General features: G+C 43.0%; 1 pseudogene; it reads left to right on the top strand.

Annotated features, from left to right (window-relative positions):
• The first annotated feature begins 487 nt into the window (after positions 1-487).
• On the top strand, positions 488-803 carry LOC125899587 (histone H3, embryonic-like; annotated as a pseudogene).
• Positions 804-19,261: the final 18,458 nt, after the last annotated feature.

Below are 19,261 nucleotides of genomic sequence, written 5' to 3'. Positions count from 1 at the left end.
CACCAGAGGGAGATCGAGGGACATCTGAGCGGCAGCAAGATAACCCCCCCTCCTGGCTGAACTTTTGCTGGAGCTCCCTTAGCAGCACTGTCTGAGACTGAGCTGAGATTTTAAGAATATGGTTGAAATATTTAGTAAAAATAGTTGGAACAGTATTTGAAAAAAGGGCATCAATTTGCAAAACAACTTTTTTCTCAAAATATTCTTTAGATATACTTCATTAAATCTTAGTTGCACCAGTCATCACAGCATCAATTAATATTTTTTTCCACAATCAACACCACATTCAAAAATTTAGTGATTTTAGTCTGCTTGTTATCATGATAAATTTACTTTATTCCGTCACGTTTTAGAGTAAATCTGTTAAATATTTGAATTACAGCTGCAATCAGTATTTATGTAGTTGGGACAAAGGTACGGTTATATCCAGTTTTGTGGAATAACCGTAACCATATCTCTAGATTTTAGACCAGGGACGCTCTCTACCATGGCAAGAACCAAGCAGACTGCTCGTAAATCCACCATGAGGCAAATCCCCCAGGAAGCGGCCGGCTACCAAGGCTGCCTGTAAGAACGCCCCGGCCAGAAGAAGCTTCACCGTTACAGGCCTGATACTGTCAGCTACCAGAAGTCCACCGAGCTGCTGCCAGCTGCCCTTCCAGCGCCTGGTGAGGGAGATTGCTCAGGACTTCATAGACCAAATTGGCTTCCAGAGCTCTGCCGTCATGGCTCTGCCTGAGGTCAACAAGGCTTACCTGGTGGGTCTGCACCATCAGCACCCAGAGGGTCACCATCATGCCTAAAGACATCCGGCTGGCCTGCTGTATCCATGGAGAGAGGGCTCAAACTCACCTGACTCAACCTGCTTTGCCATTGCAAAATGACATGAGGCCAGGGGTTGTTTGCAGCAGCCCCGCACATGTCCACAGGGGGGTTTCTAGGATTGGAGGACATCTGAGGCTTAGCCTGGACCTCTGTCAGGGGTCCAGGGGATCCTCCCATCGCACTTTTGCTGATGAACAAGCTCTAATTTGATGATTTTTACGCACTCTGACACCTTGTGTATATTGAAAGTCTCAAAAATATTTGTGAATCCATTTATTTTCACTTAGAAAATAGTTTGGGGCCACCCAGCACCCTGTCAGGGGCCCTATTTGACCCGGGGGCCGTATGTTGAGTCTAACTGCTCTAGATTATGTCATGTGCTGTGGGTAGAAATGATTCCATGATCAGACTTCATCAACAACTAACTAACTGCTTTGGAGATAAAATGCAAGATAAATGTCTTCACCTGTTCACCTTCTGTGCCTCCTCCACCTTTTCTGTGTGCTGCACATGATGAATTAAAACACATAGTGAGTGGGTGGATGTATATGTGTGTGTGTGCTTGTGTTTGTGTGTCATGACTTGCGGTTCGGAGACTTTCCGACTGTGGCCTTCAGAAGCCCAGCTGACTCTATAAATACTGTGTGGAGCTTTACATAAGTGTGGTTGTCATTAATGTGGCAGGCTTTCCTCCCTTCCTCCTCTGCAGCACACACACACACACACACACACAGACACACACACACATTCAAATAGCTGCTTCTCAAGTTACGGCCCATAGACCGTCACTGTTGCTCACCAGGAAGATTTTATTTAAAGAAGCGCAATTATGGGACATAAAATGTTCCAGTATTTACAGATGATAAATGCAGACAAACCTGACTGTGTTTGAGTGGTTACATTTAAAGTTGAACTTTGAAAATCCAGGCACGCTCAGTCGAACTCCAGGTAATGCATCAGAGCTGGAATTGGTCTTAATTTGAGCTCTGAAGAAAAAAGTTACTTAAATCTGTCCAATCAGGCCAATTTGTGGCATTTTAACAGAAAAGTCTTCACTCAGCAGGTTTACCTCTTTTGAAAGAGACGAGCAAAGTTCCTTCAGTACGTTCGCAGGTACCTTGCTTTTGAGAGGGAGAGGTGACAGTAAAATAGGAAAGGAAAGAAGAAGTCCTTCTTTTTCAAGCTTCATCTAACATTAGTGTCTGATAACTGCAGCACCAGGCTAGTGTCAAAACTGCAAAACGAACACAGGGCAGAACTCAGAACTGTGGACTGTCAGACATGGTCTGTTGTGAACGAAGTATCCGTCCAGTCCGGCCCTGAGCGGCACAGCTGGATCGATTATTTGTTTAACAGCTCTGTAGTGATTTTGTTGCCTTGGAGTTTGTATTTTCACATGTGCAAAGGAAGGTCTGGTAAATCTTTGAGGAAGGCTCCTCCGACCAGAATTAAGAGCCTTGGAACATCAATAATGATGTCGCACCAGGTCTGCACTGCACTTTTAGCACCAGAAAAGGAAATCTGACAGCTGGATTTAAATTCCTTGGTTCAGTTTACAAACTCAGCTATCAATACCGTATTTATGTCTTTAAATGGAAACATTTATTACTGTAAACCTATGAAACCTTCACAACATTAACATCTGCCTATTTACTACAGTGACCGGGTTTTCCCTGTGTGTCCCGAGTCCCAAGAAACATCTGTAAAACACAAAAAAGTCCTGGTTTTCAGCATTCATTACCAATTTGTCCTGGTTGTCAGCACATTTGAAATAAATATTATAATATTATTGTACTCTTCTTGCTTCAACACTGACTTCTCTCCAGCCCGTTATCATTCCCAGGTCGTCAAATACCAAAACTTTGTCACACCCCTCAGCGAGTAATATTGATGCCATATGCAAGAAGGTGTGTGTCAGGTGGAAGGAGGGGAAGGTGGATGGGTTAAACAAAACCAGACTTCTCTGGACAGATCTAGGAGATAGCTGTTTGTATCCTGTGTGAATCCAAAAGTCACTGTTGTTCACTGACATGATCTTGATCTTTTTTCTTAACCTAACCAAGTAGTTTTGTTGCCTAAACCTAACGCGACCATTTCACAACATGAATTGTGTGCCACAAAGTGTTTTAGCCGTGTGTCCCATATATACGCTAAAGGGTGCCCTGTGTGGGCTTAAGGGTCCTGTTTTAGGGATTTGAAAATTTGGTCGCCGTACATTTACACATCCAGCAGACATGGAACAACACTGTCGTTTGTTTGAAGTTGTTTGTCTGATCACCTGGTAAATGTTAGAATACTCACTCTCCTGTGAGCTTTGGTTTGATCTCTACTGGCTCCTGAGAAGCAGGCTGAGTGTCTCCGTGATCCTGGGAGCTGTGTTGTCCGGGGCGATTAGAGTAGGGTTTCCTAAGGCAAAGTGGTCCCAGGGGAGGGGCCAGACTAAGAGCGAATCAAGAGGACCACGATGACATTCGAGGAATGAGTACTTTACCCGGTATGGGGACACCAGGGCCCCCCTCTTGAGCCGGACCTGGGTGGCCGCACCTTTGAGGCCCAGTTGCGCTCAGCCTAAATGAATTACATGGAGCCGCCACCCTGTGGGCCCACCACCTGCAGGGACTGGCATCGGAGCCGGGCGCAATGTGAGCCTGCTGCTCAGCCTGCTGTCCCTGGGACCCGGCTTCAGATAAGCGGTTGAAAAAAGATGGATGGATGGATGGATGACTCCTGAAAAGAAAATCTGTCTCTTTCAGTCAAATGCTACACTATGTTCACCAGCTAGTCGCTAACTCTGTCCATCTGCCGTTCGGTGGTGGACAAGATGTGCACAGGGTGTTTTTTAGAGCTTCTTTGCTGAAAGCAGTGATAAGTCTCTGTGGGTTTGTCACTATAAGCAACCTCTTTCACATGATCCTATGTTGATGTTGATTAGAGCAGCTTTAAAGTCAATGACGTGTCTAATATTCAAGGAACCATTCACCTTAAAATAACCTGAGACACCTGAGCACTGTATGTACTGTACCTCCCACACCTGTCTGTCAGCTCTGACTCTGCATGCACACACTCAATGTATGATCCATTTCACAGTGGAAAAGACCAAAAAGTAGAGAAGAAAAGGACACTGAGCACGCCAGGCGGCAAAGAGAAAAGAGGAAGAAGAGGGGAAAGAAAAAGTAGAAAGAAAAGGGAAACATCAAAAGAAGAGGAGGACGTGATGGAGCAGGCCCGGGGGAGAAGCAGTCAAACACCACCCTCACACATACACTCAAACACACACACACACACACACACACACACACACACACACACACACTCAGCGTGCATGTCACTCATATGTCAGAGAAGAGGGCAAACCCCTGTTGGAGATTAATTACTCAGTGCCATTCACAGGTGGAATTTGGGGATTTTTCTCTCTTGTCCCATTTAGTGGACACACACCTCTGCCCGGGGGACGTTTGACTCTGTGGGTGCAGTGCTCCCAAAAAACTCCCCTCTCTTTTCATAATGACTGTGGGCCAAATGCTTACTGAGCAAGTATTAATAGGATGAAGAGAATATGAACTCTACTTTGAACTTCAGCTCACATGAAGAAAACCAGGACACATATTTGACTACTTTCACTTTTTTACTAATAATAACCCCACCGACCCAGGAGTTTATTCCTTAGTGTGAAAACCAACACAATCTCACTCTGACCTCGTCACAGATCAGTGTCATGGACTTTCCATGTCCAGATATGACGTGCAAGGTACCCTGGGTTCGTTGGTTCTTGACGTTCTGGGATGCCGTGTCAAGTTCTGCCTGTTGCATGCATTGTCTTCTTTCAAAATACACTTCCGTTTTCACTGGAAATGTAACGTTTGCATACAGTCTCTTTCAAAATAAACTATGTCAGTACAACACTGTGAATTGACTTTTTTTTCCTCTTCAACAACTAGCGCACGTGTTTGAGTTTAGGAAAAAAGAACAGGGTTTGGCTATGTAATTTTATGGGACAGGAACACTGCTCTCCTGGGTGAAAGTCGGTGTTTATTGGATCCATCCACCCACCCTGTTCAGACTTTTGCCGCCTTAACTTTCATTCTTATCCCTCCTCATCTTACCCTGACACCACCAGCTGCTGTAAAGCTATAAAAGCGACCAGCTACATGTCATGGTGACGCTTTTTTTTGTTTGGTATCTGATGCCAGAAGTCACTGCCCAGATACTGACAGATACTGAATATTTCTGGCTGAATTTTGTTTAAGTGTGTGTAAAGAAATGCTCAAGAGATGCGTATTTCCAATTGATGTAGCAATGCAGAAACGTATCTTAGAGTCTTAGATTGAAATATTTAATTCAATGCATTCCACTAAGGAGATTAAAGTCCTTTGTGTTGCTTTGAATGTTTAATTCACAGTGTATATAAAAAACGTATTGTATTCCAATGACGTCTGGTAAAAAAGTTCGGCCACTAAGCATTTATTTTTGTTATATCTGACAGGTGTAAACCTGGAGAGGATAATGCGTGTGGTGAGTGTTTAAGTGTGTGTATCTTTTTGTCAGCTAATCTCAAATACTGCGAGGCTAATCAGCCGTACCTGGACTGTTGCAGGCCACATTTTGGCCTTCGTCTCGGCTCATATGATCTACGAAAGTTAACCATGATACATGAATTAGTCCCTATATTTGTTATCTTCACTGCCATCTTGACTGTGAGGAAGGAAGGGGCAATTCCACTGGCCACAGCTCTGCACAGTGCACTTTGGACCTGATTTTGTTCCATCATCCACACAGTGTTTTGCCTGCCCGAATCTGTAGACTTACAGATTTTGTTGATTTGGTTATTTGTCCTTGATATTTGTGCTTCTACCATAAGTAAGTAAGTAGGCAATGTAGTTATATGGTTTCTTTTTTGTCTATTTCAATAAGTGTCGTTGTTTAAAGGGGCAATAAGTGGAAATTCACCATTTCTAGATTGAGGGAATTAAAAAATTTCTATGTGAAGAACTAGAGGTGTAATTTCATCTGGAGTATAGCATGACGTCACACCCTCTCTCTCTGTGTTGATCTCCAGCCCATTGTTTACAAGCCGGTCCGGCTGCACGTTCATGTACGTTCATGTGAATCACCGCCACCCCCATGTCACTATGTCGATTCAATTAAATTTAATGTTACAATCGTAGCATGGGTTAATGTCCGGAGCTTGAGTTATTAGCGGCTCGGCCTGGCTACATTTTGCAATTAGCATTGTAAAATTTAGCCAGGCTAAAACATCCCTCTCACTCAAGGAGAAGAGTAGGAACGTAGCGTTAGCTCCCAGTGTTAGCACTAGCCGGGATCCGGCGATAGCTCTAGCTGAGTCGGCTGCCATCGGCTACTGGAGTAACTAACAGCTACGGAGCGCTTCTACCAGCTCCTCTAGTCACTGAGCCTCGCCTCCATCTCAGCAAATATATTACATTTATTACAGGTACCATCATCATTGAAGTAGGCAGGGGAAGAGCTAAACACAGCAGAGACCGAGAGTGAGTGAAAGACATCGCTAACTGCTAAACTAAGCTTAGACAAGGCAAGTGAGTGGGGGGCGGAGAGCAGAGGTAGAGGGAGGTGTGGCTCATGACAAACTTTGTTTTGGTCTACAGGCAGTGCACAACAGCAAACCTAGTGGTGAAACGATTTTGCTTTTTGCCCCTTTAATTTCCTCTTTGTAATTCTGTAGCCTACAGACAAAGTTAATACTGTTCAAAGTTCAGTTATAAATTACATAGATCTAAAACTTATATTCCTTTTTATTATATTATTATATTACCATGGCACATTGCACAGAGCAGACTGACTGTATGTGAAATATATATATATTTCACATACAGTTCAGTCTGCTCTGTGCAATGTGCCGTGGTGCCATCAAAAATAGATGAGGCGTGTATATGGACACTTCTGAAATGTGCTTCGGCACATCTGAAGGAATTCTCTAGACTGGCCACAGTCAGCCCGGCCAGCGGAGAGTTACACTCTACTGAGTCTCTGGTTACTTTTTGGTTTGTAATCATTCCAGATATTACTGTCTTATTTGCATTCATATATTCTATGGGTCAGGTTTATCCATCAAAATCATGCATCAAAAATAATGTTTGTTTTGTTATCAGTGCATTTTTAAGTAAAAGCTTTTCATGACTTTAGTTTCGTTAAATGAATTGGATTTATTTCTATTTCAGCACTTCCCTGTTCTCCCTGATGGTTTGCAATGAGAACAAAGGGTTGTCATTATCGTGCATGTCAAATAACCAATAAGAAGGGACAGGTGACCAGACTCAGGCTACAGGCTACAACATAATAAGCATTATATAAAATATAAACTGGGTGTGAAGTGAAGCAGTGACTATAGGCTAAAGTCTTTGCTCTGAGGTTTAAAGTGAGGGTGTTAACGTCCACATCAGATGGACACTGTGGGAAATGTTGCCCATTTTATACCAACCCCTCAAGGGTAACGACACACAGAGAATACAGAGACAAAACAAGGAAACACATACTGTATCACTGTCCTGATGCTTTCTGACTGCACTGCATAAACAATACAAGCAGCCAGCCTCATTAAGTCTGTTGCATTGACAGATATTGACTATTCACAGCAGCAACAGTCCCAGAAGAGTAAAAACACAAAGTAGATGTTGCCTCCCCAAATGTGGCTCCATGGTAACCTAAAAATATCTGTTTCTGTAGATGAAAATTCAGAAGATGGAGATGAGTGTGGTATACCTGTCAGAGGGGGAAAAATCTCTAAAAGGGAGTCTGGGTCTATATTTATACTGTATATACAAGCACATGGAAACAAGTTTAAAGCAGCAGCATTTGCTCTCATTCATCACCACAGCTGCAGAATATTAATAACTTTCCCTCCACTGCAGTACAGTTTTAAGGTCCTGGATTTCTTTTTTTAGTTACTTATAGTAATCCAGCTGCAGTTACTTTTACAAAAGTTTACATTCAACAAAAGATGTCATCTTGTTTCTCCACGTTATTTTTTCTGGAAAAAAGCCATAGAGTTTTTAGAGTTACTGTAATATATACTCAATATTATAAGGCTTTCTTCTTGTAATCGTCCACCAGAGGTTGGTTCAACATTATGTTGCTAGTGGCAACCCCTACTCCCCACTGGCATAGCTCTGTTGATCATATGCAGCTCGCCCATTCCTTCCATTTCCATTTCCAGTATTGTTTTAATCACTTCCTGTTGTTATTACCAGCGAAGGTCAAGTTGAGTCAAAGGCCTCGTTGCTGATTCCTTTGCACAGCCCTGTGTGTATTTCTCAAAGATGGAAACACTTGTCACATTATGGCCACACATGACCTGACAAGTCAATATACAGACAGAACACTGAGAGTAAGTTTTGGCATCAAATAAATAAATAAATAAACAAAAATAAAACCTAGGCATTAAAAATTACTCTATTGTTCTTTTCAGTTTCAACTTTCCGTCACTGTTTTCTTGTGGAGGGGAGGAGTTTAAGGGGGTGCACAAGGACGGTGTTATTTAAATATAATATGCACACTAAAAAGAGAGGGTCACTCCAGCGAGGCGATCCACAGTGCGCTCCACACATTTAGCGTACAGTAATGTGATGTCATGAGTTCACCTGGAACTCCGAAACAGCGACTATGTTCAGTCTGCGTCTCCCTGTCATTGGTTTTTAACATGCAACCGGGCTGATTAAAGTTAACTTTTAACTGCTGGAATAAGCGCCAGTGTTAGCTAATGTCAGCTGTCATTTAGCTAACCTCAAGCTCTCTGTGAAAAACAATGGCAGAGAAAAAACAAATAAACATACTTGCTGTTTGGGAGTTCCAGGTGAACTCATGAGGCCCGTTTCCACCGCAGGAACTCCGGGGTAATTTTACGGGGCCGGGGCCGTTGGTGCGTGTCTCCACCGCAGGAACCACCCCCGAAGGACAGAACGGCCCCGAGAAACTCCTGGCTGGGGCTTGGGGTTTACTTGGTGCTGATTGGATATACTCACGGGGGATGTGACGTCAACAGAAAGGGACAAAATAGCCGGCATTTTTAAAACTCAGCAGACGAGGAGAGACGTCTTCTCCTCTCGCTCATAGCTTCCACCGCCGTAAACGAAGAGACACGCCAGAAACCCAACAACCACCTCAGCTCCTTCCATGTTGATAATCGTCTTTCTTATGTCTGCTTTCTTCTTCTTACTTCTGCTTCTTCTTCTTCTTCTTTGTTTCTTTGCCGCGTCGCCCCGGTCAAAATGGTCATGCAACAATTACGTCACATCCAGAGCCCCGTAACTTTACAGGAACCTTCCTCCTACTCCGCCGCACAGTGGAGACATGGCGGTTGAGAGGGCCGAGCGAGAGGACGTTCCTGTAAAGTTCCTGCACCCCAAATAGTACCAGGAGCTTCTTCAGTGGAAACGGGCCTATGGAAGACATTACCATAAACTAGATGTGTTGTGATGCCATCTGACGTGGACTGTGGGTCCAAAAAAGTGATAAACAAACCATTATATATTATTATTATTATATTTAAATCACACTGTCCTTGCCTCTCCCCTAAAGCTCCTCCACTTCACGCCACAATGGTGACAGAAAGTTGAAACTACAAATATTTTTTATCTCCACCAGGCGTAATAGTGGGGGGATTCATGCATGTGGTCATTAGTGTGTGTACTTAAGTGTGTGTTTCCATCTGTCTGCAATTAATATTGCAAACCACTGATCGCACCAGTCTGATATTTTGAGTGCAAATTTATGATCGTACACTCAAGGATCTCTCATGGTTTCAGTGAGTGTGTTTACAAGGTCTTTAGTATCTCGGTTTTGATTGGGTTTTTTAAGTAGTTGTGTTTGTGCATGTAAACACCATATCCCGAATTCAGAAACCGGGTTATGCCCTTTTCCCGGTTTCAAGAAACCCGGTTTTGCCATCTTGAGTACTCCGATAGAAGCCGGGATACTGGAGCATGTATACGCCTTATCCCGGTCTCTGACGGCTGCCCGCCGTGTGCGCAGGCGCCAGAGTGATGCACCAGATGTACAAGCAACATGGCAGCAATGAGAGTTTCCCATTTTTGGAGTGACAAAGAGACTGAATTTTGCCTGAAAATGATGAAAGAACTCAACATAACTACATGTTTAGACAGCAGAAGACACAGACATGCCGACCTATTCAAGTCTGTTGCGGACAAGCTGCTTGACGCTGGTTTTCCACCTCGCACTGTTGAACAAGTTAGGTCGCAGTGGAAAATATTGAAGAAGCACTACTACTTAGCTAAGCGTCAGAACCAGAAAAGTGGCTCTGATCCAGCAACCTTCAAATTTTTCACAACACTGGACGAGATGTTAGGTCACCGTCCTCTGGCAACAGCTGCCACAAATATATCACATTTCCCGCTCAATCTGTTGTAAACAAAAGACGTAACACACGCCTGCGCAGATAGGATGCAGTGATCAGAAAATGGGTTACTGGTATTTGTCATGTATACAGGGATATGAATAACCGGGTTTCTCTGTGTTCCATGTAAACATCATATCCCGAATATGCTCAAAGCCGGGATAAGCCTCAAAACCGGGATACTAAAGACCTTGTAAACACAGTCACTGATTCACATTTATGAAAAGACCCTTCTTAACCAGCTGATAGGGGCCGCAAGTTTTTCCAGTAAATCGTCTCAGCTAAAAGCAAAAAGCCTAACTGGTCACATTTTAGCCTTTTGTCATGGCCAAAAAAACGACATCCACAGAAAGGGTTGGTGTTTCTTTTAAATGAAGAATCTTCGGATGAATTCCATACCCGATATATAGCGATGTTACGGGATGAGTATATCCCTCTTTTTTTTTGTTATCTTTGCAGCCAACTTAACTGTACAGGAGCCAGGAGGGACAATTCCAACAGGTGCAACTGTGCTGCGCTCTGGCTGCAGAAGTGGAGCGTTTTACCTGCCTGATCTTGTACAGACAAAGGTAATATTGTTAAAAGTCCAGTAATGAATACATGGATCACAGATTTGGGTACCATGCCAAAGCTCTGTCACAAACAGACGAGGCAGGTATGTCTGAGTTGCTTCAAACGTGTCTGATGGAATTACAAGAATTGTCTGGAGTGTTTGCGATCAGCCTGGGTCACCTGGCAGAGATCTACAGCGGGGGTGTCAAACACATTCAGCCCAGTTTGATCTCAGATGGGCCGGACCAATAAAACCATTGCCCAATAATCTATGAGTACTATCAGCTCCAATATTTTCCCTTTTTTTTAGTAAAGACTTACAAGTATATTCTGTAGATGTCCATCCTTTTCCAAAACACAGGAACAGCCTGAGATGTCTTTAGAAAATTAAATCCAATTTCAACAGTATGTCTCAGTTTTTCCACATTCAGTCAGTCGACTTCTCACTGTCATTACATGTGCACTTATCCATACATTTCATGATACACATTATTTTGAACTGAAGATTCAATAATTCACAATGTTCAACACCATGCACACAAACACACACGTACACAAACACACACACTGAGCATGTCGTGTCCCCTTCGACCAAAGGCCACGTGACATTAGAGTAACACTATATCACGGTTCATCCATCCTCCTCCTCCTTTCTTCTCTCCTTATCTTTTGAAGTTCACACCTCCTCTCTGTACAGTAGAGAATCATTTACAGGTGGTATTAAAACTGTCAGCCCATAACTCTGCACAATGGCGGTGGCTCAAGGCCAAACGTGTGTCTGTGCGCTTGTGTGTGTTGGTGTGTATGTGGTCTAGCGAGCTTATAGGGTTGGTAGCAGTGAGGATATGAGTCAGATCCAGTTCATTACAATGGTGCTTTGTGAGCGTGTCAGACAGGAATGTGTATGATGGGAAGGATGAGCCGTGCCAGATGCTGGTGGTGGACCTCACTCTCATAACTCTGTCTTTTCTTTTCCTTTCTTTTTGTCTTGCACTTTTCTCCGCTTTGCTTCTTCTTCATCTTCTCCCTTTTTTCTTAAACTCTTCTCCTTCTCCTTCTCTCCCTCACATTGGTGAATCCATTCACACGTCCTCCACCATCACAGAGGAATGTGACCCGTGGAGAGTCGAAGTGATACTTTGGAGTATGATGTTACAGCTTTGACATATATCCTCTCACAAGGGCATGCAAGGGTGGGGTGGGGAGGATCTATTGTGTTTGGGGCTTTGTGAAAGCAACTTTCATCAAAGTCAGAGAGTGGTGTGAGAGTCAGGTGGGGTAAAACCTCTAAACCTCTAAAATCTGCCCTTCATTGCACCAAACAAAGCTCTGCTCTTATATTCTTGTGTCTTATTAGAGTTCAAAAAAGAATAAATGAGATGGGTAAGCCACAGGAATTTCTTCTTAGATCAGTGTTAGGTTTCCGTAAGCCTCTGGAAGCATTGGGTATTATTTGTGTTATTGTGTATAAACAGAGCTTGATGGGAACAAAATCACTGACAGAATTCAACAAATATTGTCGTGATGCTTTTTGTCAAGAGACATTTTTCTGAGCTGCCTCCTTAACAGTCATCCTACCAACATATTTAACAAACATGGACCAGTGACTGGGGTCCCTGTGCACCCAAAGAACAAACTACAAAGACACAACCATTATAGCAACACGTTAACTTATTTCTTTTCAAAATATTACTAGTTATGCCATTAATGACATCTGAAAAAAAGCAACATTATAATTATCATAGGATAGTTACAGTTAAGTTAAGGTGAAGATGGTGTGTGAAACTTTTGAATTAGGACCCACGACAAACATGAACTCAATGAATAGTGCCATCTATCAGTCCCATCAATCTCATTTCATTGTCGAGCAACGTGCATTGTTTATCGTGAGACTGGGACAGAGTCGCACTGTGAGGGGTCTGCCCATTGGTCCGACAGCCCATTGGTCCGACAGCCCATTGGTCCGACAGCCCATTGTTCCGACCATATTAAACCCATTGTTCCGAAGTCCCGTTGTTCCGAAATCATCATGATGCCCTGTGGTTAAGGTCTGGTTATGTTTAGGCACAAAAACCACTTGGTTAGTGTTAGGAAAAGATCATGGTGTGGTTAAAATGAAAAAGAAAGTGACAAACACATAAGCCGTGAGCCTGCTTCGCCTCAAGCCTTTCCCAGCTGACCCAGAGCCGGTCGCGGCGCACCATCAAGGCAGAAATACGCCCGCCGGGACCTCCCCACACAACCCCGACCCCAGAGTTAATAACAGGAGGTTATGGTGTTTCACTCTCTCCCCTCTATGACACTTGTATCTCGACCAGTAGCCTACTTTTGTTGCGTTTGCTGATCTTCTATGGTACACAAATACAGTATAGCCTAGTATAATCACATATTGGAACAACGGGACGTCGGACCAATGGGCTGTCGGACCAATGACATGGACCCCACTGTGATAGGTCTAACTGTTAGCATCACAAAGCTAATGTTACCAACAGTTGTTTGCAGATTTAACAACAGAATCGAGCTGTTTCAGGGTGAAATTAACGACTTGGTGTCGGATGTTAGCTGCTGCTGCTGCCGGGTGTCTACCCAAGCTGCAAAATATAACTAGTATGAGATGTGCTGCGTTATCTCATGTTACCTGGACAGAGAGAACAGGAGGAGAGCATCCCACGAAGACAATGGCATCAACAGCTGATCGTCGACCATCAGAAAGATGTATGATCGGACCTGTCTGATGTCCCTGCTTTGCTTATTTTATGCACTCTGTTGTGTTATCATGTTTGATAAACCAAATTTAATGACACTGAAGCTGAACAATATACTGCAGTGGAGGGGGCCACAGCAAAAGTATTTTAGACACCTAAAAATCTATATCTGTTTAAGTACTATATTTGAATATGTGCTCTGCTTTAAGGACGCATTCACACTGGTGCTATTTGGTCAGCTGGCAACGAGCCCTCGTCCGCTTCCACGGATAGTTCTGTTCATTTGGAGTGGTGTGAACGTTCATTCAAACTCTGGTGTGGACCAAACGAGTGAACCCTGGTCCCCTTGAAAACTGAGGGTCTCAGTTCCCTTGCAAGTGAACCCTGGTGCAGTTCGCTTACAGTGGGAAATGCAAACGGACTATCTAGTGGACCATAGAGAGGAAGTGAACCAAAGAGAGGAAGTGACGTAGAGTGCAGTGCATTTTGGGTTGGAAAAAACACAAAGTGCGAACTGCTCGCTGCCTCGCCTGCTGCTCATACTGGGCAGTTTGAACACCAAAGTAAAAACAGAAACCCCAAGACTGCATAAAGTTGCTCCATTGTTTTTGTGGTGACCAAGGCGGTTTGGTCCGCTTTAAAAAGTGCAGTGTGAAAGTGAATGGCACCGAATGAAGGTGTGAAATTTTTTGGCATTCCCCGCCCAGTCGAACTGATTTCCTGGACTATCCTGGTGTGAATGCACCCTAAGTTACACACTTACCAATCCAGGCAGCGGGAGACCAGCAACTCAGTGTTCTGCTACATAAAATGTCATTTTCTTGTCATTTGAGTCGGGTGGCTTTATTAACGGCTTCAGTTATGAGTCAGAAAAGGAAAAGGCTCTCTGATGGCAGAGTAAAGCGGTGAAAATATTTTAAATATAGCGTACACTGAAACTGATATTGATTTTTTGGTGTTAGGGGACAAAAAAACTAACTGAGGCAGTGTCTGCTCAGCACTGTTTGATTTAAATGACACAAAGAATTTATTAAGAAGTTATTATAGATAAACATTGAATTTGGTCTATTAAATGTTTTGTAACTCACGTATGTTAACACTATGTCAGTCCCATAGGGCTGGTTGGTACAAATGCACAACATGATTGTTTTTCATGACACAAATCACCTCATTTAAGAGAACATTTGTGTACATTAAAATATATTTATTTTGTCCCTGTGATGAATTATTTTATCAGTTCGCACCTAAATGCAAAATGAACTGGGTTTTGGAATCCAACCCCACTTGATTCAGCCAACTCTCTCGTCGTCTGTGCAAAACAAAGGGGCACAGCCTGCATTAGAGGGTTTGATTCACACCTTCATTCACGGTTGCGTCTTTGTTTCAGAGGCCTGCTCAGAGGTACTTAGAAGAATGCAGCTTTTTCAGAATTAAAGGGCACAGGGAGGCAAAACATAAGGTGTTCAGTATGTGCCAAACTACCAGAGACGCGTGCAGGTGTACATACACTTACTCCTGACTTCATACTCACCCTGATGTTTATGTGTGCTTCCAGTTCACCTCCATATTTTCATAGCTGGGTTTCAACATAGGTGCCACCTCTCGTAAAACACGAGAGCAACATGATGTCAGCAAGTCACAACCTGAAACTGTAGCTTCTAAAAACACGGCCTGTTGAGGACATTAACAACTTTACTGGGTAAGAACACTTCACACTATTGATTCAGTGGAGGAGTTTAATTACTGCGTAGCTTAGAGCAGCAGGTGACAGGGCTTTTACCTGTGAGTGACCTTTGTATCAGGTGGCTGTTTTCCTTCATGCTTTTTAAGACTTTCTAACACATCTGACACAGCACAGACTGAGAGGGTACATGCACAGGGGTTTTTATACCATGTGCCTGTGTGCTTGTGTGCAACCGTACTGTCTCTGTCTCTGTTCTGTTCATAAGCAAACGTGTGGAGTTTTGGGGGACATGTGATGCCATCTGAATTTTTTTTTTATGCATCAGACAAAACATTTAATGTCACTGTTTACAGCCCCAGTTGTGTATCCAAGCAGTCTCTAAATCTTTTGGGTTAGTGGTCAGATTTTGTAGCTTAATGGAATATTTCACCCACAAAATGACCACATACATATCAGTTACTGACTGGGTGTTACTTTGAAATTGTGAAGAAGACTTTGTTTTTCCCGCATGCCTCAAAGGTGAACAGAGAATCAAAAAAAGGCAAACCTTCTTGATGAATTGAAGTCATTAGGGACCACGTTTAACAACAGCAAAACCATATCAAAACAACTCTCACACAACTTGTGCCGTATAATACAAGTCTCATTTATCCAATCATATGCTCAGTACTTGTCAAACCAACCTGGTCTTACTCCTAAATCGTTAAATACAGATGCTTGGTCCATGGCCCTCAGTGTCAGTGGCCCTCGGTGTCAGACACTGATGCACATGGATACCCTTAGTAGCAGTATTAGAGGCATTGGGAGTCCCATGATGTTTTTTCAAAACCTAACCAGTGCTTTTGTTGCCTAAACCTAAAAACTATTTTTCAATTTTTTTTTTTTTTTTTTTACCAACATTTACCAAGCAGAGACTGTACATTTACAACCCCGTCTCATTCTGAAGCCAACAAAAGCCAGCGCTTGGTCAGTGACTTCCGGTGTCAGACACCGACTAAAAAATGCCATCCATTCACGTTGGCATGATTTGTGTCAGGGGAAACGCAGGGGAATACAATGAAAGTTCAGGCAGCAGAAGTCCGAGTAGAGTGGGCAGGAGGGGTGATGGATGGATCGAACAACCACCAACCTCCACCTGGAGGGCAGGTGTTCACTTCCTGTAAGATTGTAAAGCCAAACCCTGTTCCTGTTGTTGACTAAACCTAACCAGGGTATCTTGCATGTCGTATCTGCATGACCAAATGTTGATATGTGACAAGGTCGGAGTGAGAATGTGTTGACATTTTCTGTGAAAACAAAAGTTTATTTTAAAAAGACACAATGCATGTAATGAGTGTAACATGACATGCCATCCTGGGTGTCCAAAACGGAAGCAGAAGGCGAATCTAGTGCATCATATTCTAACCTGTAGGGCCACTGACGAGTTGGGAGTAAGAAAATGTTGCCAAAACACATGCATTTTCATTAAATGGTACAATTTAGAACACTTCCACCTGCAAGTAGCATGTCTTGAGCATGGCTGAGCGTACACATGGATATGAGCTCCGCTTGCAGAGTTCAAACGCGTGCATGTGCCCAGGCACGCTACACACCGGGCATGAGACTGTTTGTACTGACGAGTGTACATCGTACTGAGCATATGACTGGATAAATGAGTTGTGTAAGAGATTGTAAACAGATGTTTTGATATAGTTTTGCAGTTGTTAAACATGGTCCCCAATGACTTCAATTCATGAAGAATGTTTGCCTATGGATTCACCGTGGAGGCATATTCAAGGTAACATGCAGTGAGTTACTGATATACAAATACGCATTCCATAGGTGAAGTATGCCTTACAATTCACTCTCATGTTCTGCTTTGGGTCCCTGAGACTGTGCCCTTTGAAACAGCTGAAAAACATTTTAAAGTGTTCGTCACCTTGAAACTTTGTCCCCTTAGAATTACCTATGAGCAAGATTTTGAACTCACATCTCAGAAGTCCGCAAGAAAATGACGCATTACTTCTGTTTGAGGTCCTTGTGAGCTGTCAAGCTCTACAGCTGTGATAGGTGTTGACAAGTACCTCTTTTACACAGCACTAAATCCCAAATCCCAAACCAGCGTGGCAGGATTTCTCTTACTGGAGTTTGTTCTTAAAAGATCCAACAGGGAGCTCTCTGGGGTCTCATTGACCCTGAACATACATCGTAAGATATATTTCTTGTCTATGAATGACTTTTGGCAAAGAACGTGAATATATATTGGTTCATGCACAGGCTATATAACATATAAAGGATTAAATAGTTCCTTATTGTTGTGCTTAATAGATGTTTTAATATTTTGTCTTCTTCATTGAATGTGCAAGGCCAGTGTATGTTGGAGGCCTGTTTGCTTTTCTACACTGGGTTTTGATAATATCACAAGAAAGGAAAATTATCCAAAGGAAAGGGAATTGGCTAACGTGGCAATTATCTGTGGATCTGTGGGACTCCAGACAATGTGAATGTAAAAAATGTGTAAATGTGAAATGTTTGGATTGGAACATGGTTTGTTGGCATGTGTACAAATATGCCTTAACACAACAGCTTGCCTCTAAAAGCCACTTGTGGAACACTTCAGTGTCTACCAATGTCTGTCTGACACACACACACACACACACACACACACACACACACACACACACGCTTCTCACAAAGGAATTAAGCTGAGGATTTATTGTGTTAGTGCTGTTGGAAGAATTTACAAGAAAATGCTGTCAGCTCTGTGATCCATCATTCTTCACGACACGCCCTCCCTCTCCTGCTGTAATTCTCATACCTTAAGTCATTTACTGTATTTACTGTAGCTGTGATTACTTAGTCTGCTTGTCACGTCCTGCAAGCAACAAGCATTGGGATATATGCTTATCTTTTGAGTGAAAGTTTTCATATAGCTGCATTTGATTTGTCAACAGCTTTTCCATCTTTCCATCCACACTCCATGCTTGGCCTGTACAGGGGACTTGAGCCGCTGACCCTCTGGTTACCAAGCCAAGTCCCTGTAGACTGAGCTACTGCCACCCCCAGAGATATATTAAATATATTAATAATAATAATATACATGTACAATAAATAATCATCTTGTTTACTTGTCCAAGTTTTCAGTGAATATCTGTAAAATATCTGATTGACAGCTTTGTCGCGTGGAGCAACCAAAACCACCTTCAACTCAGCATCAGCAAGACTAAGGAGGTGGTGGTGGATTACCGGAGACAACCTGCCCCAGTCACCATCCAGGCTGAGGAGGTGGAGATGGTGGACTCATACAAGTAACTTGGGGTCCACATCAAAAATAAACTGGACTGGACTCATAACACAGATGCCCTCTATAGGACAGGACAGAGCAGGATGTTCTTCCTGAGGAGACTCAGATCATTTGGCATCTGTAGTGGGCTCCTCAAGACCTTCTACCAGTCTATGGTTGCCAGTGCACTGTTCTTTGTTGTAGTGTGCTGGTGGGGTGGAGTTAAGACTGGTGAGGTCAACAAGCTTGTGAGGAAAGCCCTCTCTGTGATGGGACTGGACCTGGACCTGGACAGTCTGGAGACAGTGGCTGAGAGGAAGGTGAGGGACAAAATCTGTGCAATCCTGGACAATCCTTCTCACCCACTGCACGACGAGCTGTGGCTGATGGGCGGCTCATTCAGCCAGTGGATCATCCCACCCAGGTGCAGGACTGAACGATTCAGACGCTCTTTTGTTCCCACCGCCATCAGACTGCACAACAGCAGTTTGGCTTAAGCTACATCCAGCTCTGAACGGACTTATTTTTGCATCTGATCAACATGACACTTGACACTTTACCAATTGACACTTATATATATATATTTGACATTTTGTCTGCCATTTTAAGTCACTTTATCCATCTTGATGTAGCAATTCTATTTTCATTTTATCTTTTATTTATCTATAATTATTTTTAAATTTTTGTTTTTTCTCTTATCTTACTCTATTTAATGTCTTTTTGTCTTGTGCTGCTGTGATACTTGAATTTCCCCTCTTATCTTATCTTATCTTATCTTATCTTAGCTTAGCTTAGCTTAGTTTAGCTTATCTTAGCTTAAAAGAGTGAAACAGCGCCCCTCTTGA

This window comes from Epinephelus fuscoguttatus, linkage group LG2 (genome assembly GCF_011397635.1).
Source record: "Epinephelus fuscoguttatus linkage group LG2, E.fuscoguttatus.final_Chr_v1".
Lineage (NCBI taxonomy): Eukaryota > Metazoa > Chordata > Actinopteri > Perciformes > Serranidae > Epinephelus > Epinephelus fuscoguttatus.
This window is presented reverse-complemented; position numbering and strand designations above follow the sequence as displayed.